The sequence below is a fragment of the Miscanthus floridulus genome, chromosome 1 (genome assembly GCF_019320115.1).
Source record: "Miscanthus floridulus cultivar M001 chromosome 1, ASM1932011v1, whole genome shotgun sequence".
NCBI classification, from domain to species: Eukaryota; Viridiplantae; Streptophyta; class Magnoliopsida; order Poales; family Poaceae; genus Miscanthus; species Miscanthus floridulus.
In genome coordinates this window covers 120,112,777-120,123,621 of record NC_089580.1, presented here as the reverse complement: position 1 = coordinate 120,123,621, position 10,845 = coordinate 120,112,777, and the positions used below count along the sequence as shown (strand labels likewise).

At 43.8% G+C, this 10,845-nt stretch overlaps 1 pseudogene; it reads right to left on the bottom strand.

Annotated features, from left to right (window-relative positions):
* Positions 1 to 557: 557 nt before the first annotated feature.
* Positions 558 to 4,537, bottom strand: LOC136492055 (uncharacterized; annotated as a pseudogene).
* Between the last annotated feature and the right edge of the window lie 6,308 nt (positions 4,538 to 10,845).

Genomic DNA, 10,845 nt, shown 5'->3' with positions numbered 1-10,845 from the left:
GTGAGGCAGATATACAGAGTGAATATTCCTAAGATGGCTCCAAATAGAGATATAGAGATTTAGATTTAGAAATACTCTTGGAGATGCTCTTAACCAACAAGCTTAATCAAGATAGTGTGCCACAGACACATAATGACAAGGACAATTGGGTAGAGAGCACGAGGCAGGTCACAATGTTGTAACACCAAGAACGTGAAAAACAATTCTCCATACAAGTAAATCCAGAAGCATATTTACAAGCGACAACAACCCTACTTGCCTAACAATTCCCACTTAGACAACAACAGAAAACATGGCATAAGAGAAGCAGCTAAATTACGGCCGGCCGTAATATGGCTTATCGCATGGCCTCGCCATTTTTGGTAAAAAGTGCAATTATTATATTCCTTTTTCGGCAAGATGCTAATAAACAACGGCCGTACATGCACTTCTAGATTCTTTCACAATATCACTTTCCGCATCACCCAAACAAGCTCGCTGCTCTAGATTTGCCCGGCATTATTTAGCCCACATGCCAAATATTACAAAATTGATACATTCACCCAAGCTAAACGAAATTAAATATAAATTGTTCATGACACATTTCATTCTGGGCATCTTGAGATCTTTTATATAGCATCTCAAGCATCTTAAATTGCCTAACACATATCAGCCCGTCGGCTGCAGATCAGGACAGCGCTGCCGTGGCTGAAGCTGTTTATGTGATGAGAGCAAGGTACTGCACCATGGCTGCCAAAACAGCTCTACAATCGGCGACCAAACAGATTTATAGACGAAAAAGTAGATATTATGAACAACTCAGATAGAAATACATCTTGCTGCACTAAAAACCTCCTTGTGTTGGTAACATATATACTGACGCATCATATACATCCCGCTTGCTGCTGCACATGGTTCTCTTTGTTCATTTGATCCCATGTTGATGCTTGAGACCCTCACACCTGCGATTTAAAATGTTAAAAGATTCAGCATCGCAACAATCAGATGTCATATAGCATATATAAGCATTGAAACTTGGTGTATGTAAATGCATACTGAACAAAAATTGCATAACCTCGTGGGTTTTTTTTGCCTAATTCAGTACAGTATTATTGCCAAATGAGTTTGACTAAGTTGCCTACATATGTCATGATATAGCAGCACACATTTATACTTATTGCCTTGCATGCAAGGAATCATCATATAGGTGTCAAATATATATCCTAATGAACTACCTCCAGATTTGAAACAAAAGGCTAAATAGCCTATTTAAGAGCACATTGTTGCCTAACAAATGACACTTAAATTGCCTAAGAAAAAGGCTAAATAGCATATTGGATCCACCATCATGGGACTAAACAAGATCATCCCTAATGGCTTTAGTTCAGGTATATAAGCAAGTCAAATTTGAAGCAATTGAGCCTATCAAGAAAACGCTCACGCTGGCATGCAACTGATATAATAAAAGCAATAAAAATGCACCATCATAACAAACTTCCCCATGTAGAAATTGCAGACTCTGAGCATTTCAGTTATATAATTTCAGCCTATGTAGAAATTACATGCATGTGGGCTAATCTATTGGTTTGAACTGAGCAATTACACTAGTTCAGGGTACAAAAATTGCGGTGTCAAAAAACAGTATACTAATCTTAATGGGTAATGGCGAGGAACTCGCCTTCTTACAATGCCTCGTTGCTGGCAACAAATCAACACCTCCCCTACCCCCCACTTCCATACCCACGAACACATCCGTAATACAGAATCGATCATAACAGCAAAGTAGGTCCAGTTGAAAACTCACCTGAAATTTGCAGTCAACAACAGGGCTGCACTCGTGCCACGGGACAAGGGCACCACTGCAAGCTACGCGATAGGGGGCTGCAAGGTGGAAGTTGGTCAGGGTGAGGGTGAGGTGCAACGCGGTCGTCACCGAGAAGCCTGCAAATGAAATAAAACAAAGCAAGTATGCCAATTCAGAGTACGAACTGGGCAATCCAGTATTTCCATGTATGCTTAGAAATCAGAAACTCACATGAAGCAAATATGGTAATGCTGTAGTGGATTGCATTTTCTTAGGCAATTTAAGTGACATTCATTAGGCAACAATGTCTTTCTTAATAGACAATTTATGTATTCTGAAAAAGCATATGAATGCATTCAGTAACTGAAACATTGGGCAAGCTGTCACAATATATTGGCAACCAAAAAACTACAGGAAAGTTTTCAAATAAACTAAACTTATACATGGTTAGATATATAGCTTATAAGAGTACAGAAAGATATCCTTCAGCTGGTGCTCGTATAAGAAAAATTGATTAATTAGATTCATGGTCAGAAACTCAGCATGCTAGTTTTTGAGTATGTGAATCATGTGCAAAGAATTAGCACACAAGTAGAGGTTACAGATTTAGATGGTAGATGAAAAAACCATGCTAAGTTCAATGGATCAATAATCTGCAGTGTATTAGAGATCATGTCTAACCTGTAGATATAGATGAAGGCCTCAGGTACCATTCCAGCAACAGAACCACAGAGATAAGGGTTACACTTAATTTCAGTCACAGTTACAGCATAATTAAAAATTGTATACGGGAATGGCGAGATTCAGAAAAGGGCAACAACCCGAACCTGCTGGAACCAATTCCCTTCACCCGCAAGTTTTATTAGTGCTATCTGCTGAGGCCACTTTGTCAACCATACCTGCATTTTTAGTAAAAAAAAAGGAAGTAGAACAAAAAACGAATTAGGGAATAATCCTAACATAGAAAAGATCTACCTCTTAAATTACAAATCACAGAACATATGGCTGAGAAATTTTACATGCAGACGTTCACGGAACAACCAATCCAATACGGTACCACCATGCCAATTAGTAGTCCCGACCATTATTATAATCAAGAAACCCCAACCATATCCAAAGATCATTCCTGCTAACCACATAGAAGGTCCAGAAGGAACTAGAATAACTGGAAAGAGAGCGAAAGATGCAACGAGAACAACAGCTAATACTGGACGCCCAAAAGCACTTGCTTCCCATTGCATGATTAATATGCCCTCCATTTCAGGTTTCAGCAGGAAATTAATATGCTGGATGCTTAGATAATATACTAGCATTATGGTGTCGGTAATCTATCATTGACCACTGGCTCATGACAACTCTAAAAATATAGGCAAATGTCTTGATTACATTACACCGATCTAGTATCTTGAATTAGGCTATTCTATTGTTTTGAATTAAGCAATACAAACTGGGGTGTCAAAAAACAGTACACTGCAGGCTGCCATTCAAGCAACTCGGTCAGGATCAATTCAAGGGGATCAAAATGGTTCATGAATGGCATACCCATAAGATGCACGATTGCTTTAATCATGAGCAGTATAAAAACCAAATAAATTCTATATGAATAGCATAAGAACCGGATTAGCTCCAAGAGAAATCACATGTAATTCCTCCTATAGAAAACAAATACCAGAAAGAAAAAATGGTCTAAATTGAAAATATCAGCATATATGTCCAATAACAACCACATGCATGTCAGATTGGGGCTCTACTTGTTCTAGCAGATCCAACATAAGGGGAGGGGTCTATGCAAAGCACACCCACTTGAAGAAAATATAGTGCCTACATCAGATCTGGTATTTTGATTGGGCTAATATATTGGTTTGAACAAAGCAAGTATGCCGATTTAGAGTATGGGTATGTGAAATTTCAGTGCACGCTGCCATCCATGGGCTGTCATTTGAGGCAACTAACTCATCTATAACTATGTTTCTCCTACTTACTAATTAGCTATTTCTATGTGCAAATTGGACACAAATTAGCGGCCTACAGTTGTATTCAGTGATCTGTGCTCACCATTCAGTTTGTGCTTTATATATGTTGGCAAGCTCACGTACATTTTGGTACTATTGTTGTGTATCATTTACTGGAAGCCCAAAGCCATCTAATCTTCCAAAAATCACGATCCAGCCTAGGCATGAAAACCTAATGAATGGAATCCACAGGAAACGAATCACAACACTGCAAAGGGGGAAAAAACAGGGAGCACTCATCTGTACGTGATGCGGCCGGAGCAAGTGATGAGTACCTTCTCCCTGTTCCGGAACGGCGCCACCGCGGCACCATCGCCCCGCGGAGGCGGGCTCGGCATCGGGGACCGGGTCCTTGAAGGCTTGAAGCCGAAGAACGTGCGCTCCGGCGCGGAGCCGTCGGGCTTCTCTGCACGAGATCTGAGCCGTAGGGCGTCAGGGAGGTGGTACGGGGTCGGCAAATCTGAGGGTCGCCGGCTCGCAGGGAGACAAATCAGGGAGCGAGGTGCGGCGACGCCGATGCAGAAGCGGCGGCAGCAGCGACCTCTGCCTCGCCGAGCACGAGCTGCACTCCCCTCCGAGTAAAAAACACCTGGATCGATGGCCGCCTGTGCGACCAGAAGTAGGCGTCGATGGCCGCCTCCATCGCACACCCCGAACGGGTCACATCTGCGAGGACGGGCTGGGGCAGGCCGGATTCCTTGAAGAAGGCGACGACCTCCTGCCCGCTGATCCAGTCGACGCGGTCCAGATCCACGCCTGGGGGGGGGGGGGGGTGTTGTGTGTTTTTTTTACGACCTCCGTTTTTTTACTGTAATAATTTTGACCATACGTTTTTTTTACAAAAAGATTTTTAGATACATTTAGTTTTCGCATATATGATTCTTTATTGAACATACTTCATTAGTATTATATATATTGAGGTATCTAAGATTTTTTTAGAAAAAAAACAGATGATCAAATTTGCTATAGTAAAAGTTGCTGACAAGTAAACACAAACGGAGAGAGGTATTATAAAGATCGGCACTCATCCAGATATCACTCATAGGATCACGTTTACAACTTTACCAGATGAGAGAAGTTTTAGCTATAGATTTACCACTTTTACGCATGCGGCATGCCACGCGAGCTCGACACGTCGGCGCCTAGTCATCATGAGCACGTGAAATGTCGTTGCTACCTCTGCCTTGTTCCTCTCTCTCCATCCCCGACAGTTGGGTCCCGCAGTACCTGTCACTGCCAGGTGGGCCCCACTAGTCAGCTTCGTCTTTTTTTGCCCATGGCTCTTTCTTCCTCCCATCTCCTTCACTCCTTAGGCCAAGCCCCGCCGCCTCCATGGCTAAGCTCGCCGTCTCCGTGTCCGCCTCCTCCATGGCCACCGCGGGATCGAGCTGCTGTGCCGTCGCCGCGCTGGACGGCGCGGGCACGAGCTACAGCGCCGCCGCCGCGGGCACGAGCTACAGCTATGCCGCCACATGCACGAGCTGCTGTAGCACCGCCGCGTGCTGGCCTCTGTGGTCTCGGGCTCTGCTGAGTCAGCGGGGACGGGTGCGCACGGCAGGGAGAGCCCAGTGGGCGGGATCGGGCGTGGAGCTAGGCGGTAGTTTCCGTTCGTTTTCCTTTTTTCGGTCAACTTTCCAGTGAGGTGCCTCCATGGACAACCGAGATGCTCCTTCGTTTTCGGCCGATCTCTGGAGCAGGCGCTAGCCCTGCCTCTTGGTGGTCGCGCCTCGGGTCAGTAGCACGCACGTCGCCCTGCTGGCATCCGACCAAGGCATCCCAATCCTCTCGCTCGAGCCTCCTGTGGGAGCTCTATAGCCCCATCATCGGCCGCTTGGGCTCTACCCGTGAGCCGCTTGGGCCCTGCAGAACGCGTGGCCACGTGCCGCCACTCGTCGGTGAGGCCGCCCCAAGCCTAGCCTAGATATTCGCGGCCCCTCCCGATGGGGCTTGGTCATCGAGGACACGGAGGTGCCTGAGCATAGTACGAGATGGGGAAGACGAAGCTGACTAGTGGGGCCCATCTAGCAGTGACAGGTGCCACGGGACCCAGCTGTCGGGGATGGAGAGAGAGGATCAAGGCAGGGGTAGCAACGACATTTCACGTGCTCATGCTAACTAGGCGCCAGCGTGTCGAGCTCACATGGCATGCCACATTGTTAGGTCGAGATGGCGACTAGAGGGGGGTGAATAGTCCTTTTTGAAACTTAATCACGTTTTCTAACCGAAACAAGTGCGAAATTAAAACTATCGGTCTAGCCAAGACTACACCCCTCTATATATGTTCAGTAGCACCTTGCAAAGATACTAATTATGCAACTAAGATGCCGGGGTAGCTAGAGCTCTCCTAAACAATTCTAGGAGCAAGGTTACACAAACCTATGCCACTAGTACTTTAAGCAAAAAGGGAGCTCCTACACATGCTAGTAAGCAAAAGCACAAAGCTAACTAAGCTCACTAGCGATGCTCAATAACAAGGCAACCAATGCCTAATTAGAGAGCGTAAATACTTAGCTACACAAACTAAGCAATATGACTAACAAGGTTACTAAAACCAAATTAGCCACGCAAGGGAGCTACTTCTATGCTACACAAGCAAGAAGGTAATTAGCAAGCTACATAAGCTATCTAATTACAAGAGCAACTACACAAGCTTAACATGTATAAAAGTAATTGCAAGCTTGTGTAATGGAGATGCAAACCAACGGGAAGAACAAGGTTGACACGATGATTTTTCTCCCGAGGTTCACGTGTTTGCCAACACGCTACTCCCCGTTGTGTCGACCGCTCACTTGGTGGTTCGGTGGCTAATTACCATCACCCGCTAAGCCCGCACGTCGAGCACCGCAAGAACCTACCCCAGAAGTGAGGGTAGCTCAATGACACGCTTTACTAAAGTTGCTCTTCGCGGCTTCCACGGGGCGAGCACAATACCCCTCACAAGTACTTCTCCAGAGCGCCGCACAAGCTTCTTGCGGGCTTCGACGGAGACCACCACCAAGCCGTCTAGGAGGTGGCAACCTCCAAGAGTAACAAGCACCACTGGCTTGCAACTCGATCACCTAGTGCCACTCGATGCAACCTCACGATGCAATCGCACTAGAATCGCTCACTCACACAATCGGATGATCACTATCAAGTATGTGTGAGATGGAGGGCTCCTAAGCACTCTCAAGCATGGACACAAAGTCCCCTAAGGTGCTCAGCCCCAGCCATGGCCGAAGGCCACTTCTATTTATAGCCCCAAGGGCTAAACTAGCCGTTACCCCTTCACTGGGCGTTTTTTGGGTCGACCGGATGCTCCGGTCGTGTTGACCGGATGCTAGACCTCAGCGTCCGGTCGCTCGATGACAGCCACATGTCACCTGCGTTCAACGGCATTCTTCCGATCTCAACGGTCATCTTCTGACCGGATGCAGTAGCTTCAACTGACCGGACGCAGAAACCTCATCGTTCGGTCGTTTCCAGTAAGGTACCAAACAAGACCGGACGCATCCGATCGCACATGATCGGACGTAGCCCAGCGTCCGGTCACACTCTAGCTTCTGCGTCACCGTACGTCAGCCTGACCGGACGCACCCTGCCAGCGTCCAGTTGAAGACCGACGCTGCATGCTCTCGGCCACCACTGACCGAACGCAGGACCCCAACGTCCGGTCACCACGTGACCAGCGTCCGGTGCACTCTGTGAGACCTGATCTTTTCTGTCTAGGGTGCCGGTGGCACCGTCGGACTGTCCGCACTCTACGGGCGGACACTCCGCTGGTGGAATTTCTTCACCAAGTTGATCCACATCAACTCCAACTCCATCTTCTTTGTAAATGTGCCAACACTACCAAGTGTACACCACCATGTGTATGTGTGTTAGCTTTTCACAATCATTTTCCAAGGGATGTTAGCCACTCAACTTGCCATGCCACTCAATCCTAGCAACGATGCAAAGTTAGATGACTCAAGTGGCACTAGATGACCGATATGCAAACAAGTTTGCTCCTCTTGATAGTACGGCCATCTATCCTAAACCCGGTCATAAACTTCTCTACACACCTATGACCGGTGAAATGAAATGCCCTAGGTTATACCTTTGCCTTGCACATTCCATTCCAACTCCTCCAATGTCGATGCAACACATGCACCAACACGATCAACAATGATATGATCCACTTCATATCATCACGTGATCATATTGGTTCATCGATCTTGACTTTACTTGCTCTTCACCATTGCCATCGTCCATCGGCACCAAGTCTTGCTCAAGCTTCACCACCACACGGTCCATCACTCCAAAGCCTTCGACTTGCCCTTCACGCTTGCAACTAGTCCATCAAGCCATGTCTTGTCTTGATCTTCTCCACCTTGATCACATGACTCAATGTCATGTCTCATGTGCATTTAAGCTCCTTCATCATCACATGTGTGAGCTTTGCAACATCTCCAAGCCATTTTCACCTTCATGGCATATGTTGCTCACACACATGTACCTGTGGACTAATCACCTGTGTATCTCACATAAACACAATTAGTCCACCTAAGTTGTCACTCAATTACCAAAACCAAACAAGGACCTTTCAATCTCCCCCTTTTTGGTAATTGATGACAACTCTACAAAGATATATAAATTAAGCTCTTTTGGATTCATGTTGCTTGCCCAAGCAATTTTACCATGTGTAAATGATTTTGGACAAGTACCACAAACCTGAAATGGTAGTATTTGCTCCCCCTACATATGTGCTAGAGTATTTAATTTGAAGCTTGCACATATGCATAGATTAAAAATGTGGGAGAGTAAATACTACAAAATGATGCTAAGGTGTATAGAATAAACCTTTGAAGCGTGTACCAATCGGAGTTGCACCTTTAAGTTCATCCTTAGCACCATGGTTAGCTAGATATCACTTGGCAATAAAAGCACTAGATACCTTGTGAGATCAACATTAAAAGCAAGGTACTAGCATTATTTGAATGACATACCAAGTGTCTAGCTATCATCCTATGCATGCTAGTTATCAAATCATCATTCAAGTTCTACAACTAGCATACACCACACAAGCATGCATGTTGAATTTGAAAGCTTATGCAATGCAAGCAAGCACATGGATATGCACATATCAAATGCAATCAATCAAAGTTCATGAGCTTGCTCCCCCTATTTGTGTGCTTCTCTTCTTGTCCAAGAATTTTGATCCATCTCTTTTCTCCAATGTTACTCCCTCTTTGCCCATGTTCATGTCCAACCTCTATTTCTTTTATATCTCATCTCTCCCATTGTACAATCTCTCCCCCATTCAATCAAGCTTTCATATCTTTGTATAATCTCTCCCCTTTGTCATCAATTTCCATAAAAGGTAAGCTTCTTATTGATGCAAAGGTATGCATTTGGGGTAGATGGTTGAGGCTTGAGTCTTTGCATTTTTTATGGACATCACTTGATTGTTGGAATGACACCATTTGTAGATACCACTTGTAACTTATACCACTTATATCTTGTGTAGGGCTTCTTGAGATACCACACATAAGTGATAGCATGGGTCATCCATTTGATACACTTGAGCTCTTGTAGGTGAGGGATGCATTCTTCATTTGATGATCACTTAAAGTTGAGGATCACTTGTGGAACCATCATCTTGCATGAATGATACTATGTATAGATACCACTTGTAGGAAGTGAATATCATTTGAAAGAATCTTCTAGTATGAAACCACATATTTGATTTATCAATAAAGATCATTTCTTGAACATTTGCTATCTTCATGAGTACCACTTATAGGATATCACTTGTGAGTTGATCTAGACATTATTTGTAGATTCTTGATAAAATACTTGAGTCTAGATACCATTTGAAACATACAAACTAGATATCCATTTGCATTGTTGTCTTGTGCTTGTACTCTTATCACTATCATGAGCTTCTATGATTGACTTGAACTAAAATGATTTGCCTAAGCTTCCAAGTTTGGTTTGAACCAATGACAAGCTTCTTCACACCTCTTGCAAGGGTTATCTTGCCAATGTTGTACTTGTTACTTGTTAGCAATCCAAATTGATTCAAGTACTTAGGTTCACTAGCTCATGAACAAATTCATGTACTAACCACTAGATCAAGTAATCATTCAAACAATGGTGGTAGGCTATGAATTTTAAACATTTCATTTGTTATGCATGATCCTATGAAGCATGTACTATATGCACTAACCGCATACTAGTAAGGGATGAAATGATCATGCACATTTCAATGATACCTTTGCTATGTTGGAGTAGAGGATAGTCACATAGATTCCAATTCATTTCTCCAATAGCAATGTGAAGTCCAATTATATGCTTGGTGAAGACCAATAGATATCATGTTGAATTCCATTCTTCACCCATATGAAATGATTACCACTTATGATCAAATGCACTTTCTTGTTGTGGTTGACTTGCTTTATCTTTTGATCTTTGCTTGCATGAGAGTATCAATTTGAGAATACCACTTGAAATATCATGATTAGCTCTCTTTTGGGTGTTGCTTGCTTTTCTTGATTAACCCTTTTGATTGCTTCAACTAAGCATCTTAAATGTTCCTCGAATCACCACTTCCATGTTAGCCTTCCAAGTACCACACTTGGTTTACCTACACATAGGCGGCAAGCCCCTACACTAGGGAGAAGTGACCTCTCTCCAAGAACAATTCTTGATACTCACTTGAAATAACTTGATTGATTGATCCAAGTGATGGACTTAACTTGATGAGTAACCTTGATTTCTTCTTTAAGTCCTTTTCTTTCTTCTTGTTTAAGTTCTTTTCTTTCTTCTAAATGATTTCCAATAGTCACTGGAGCTTAAACTTCAACTTTATCTTGAGTTTGATCTTGATCTTCCAATTTGAGTACCGAATGTGTGCAAAGTACACTCCATAATCAAATAGCCTTGTACTCATATCTTGTCATGCTTCTAGATCATTTCAAAACCAAACTTAGATACCTCAAACACTTGTAAACATGTTTCTAACTTGAGGACCTTTCAATCAAAGTGACTCTAGATCAATCCAACATTTGTCACTTTTCTGACAGATTT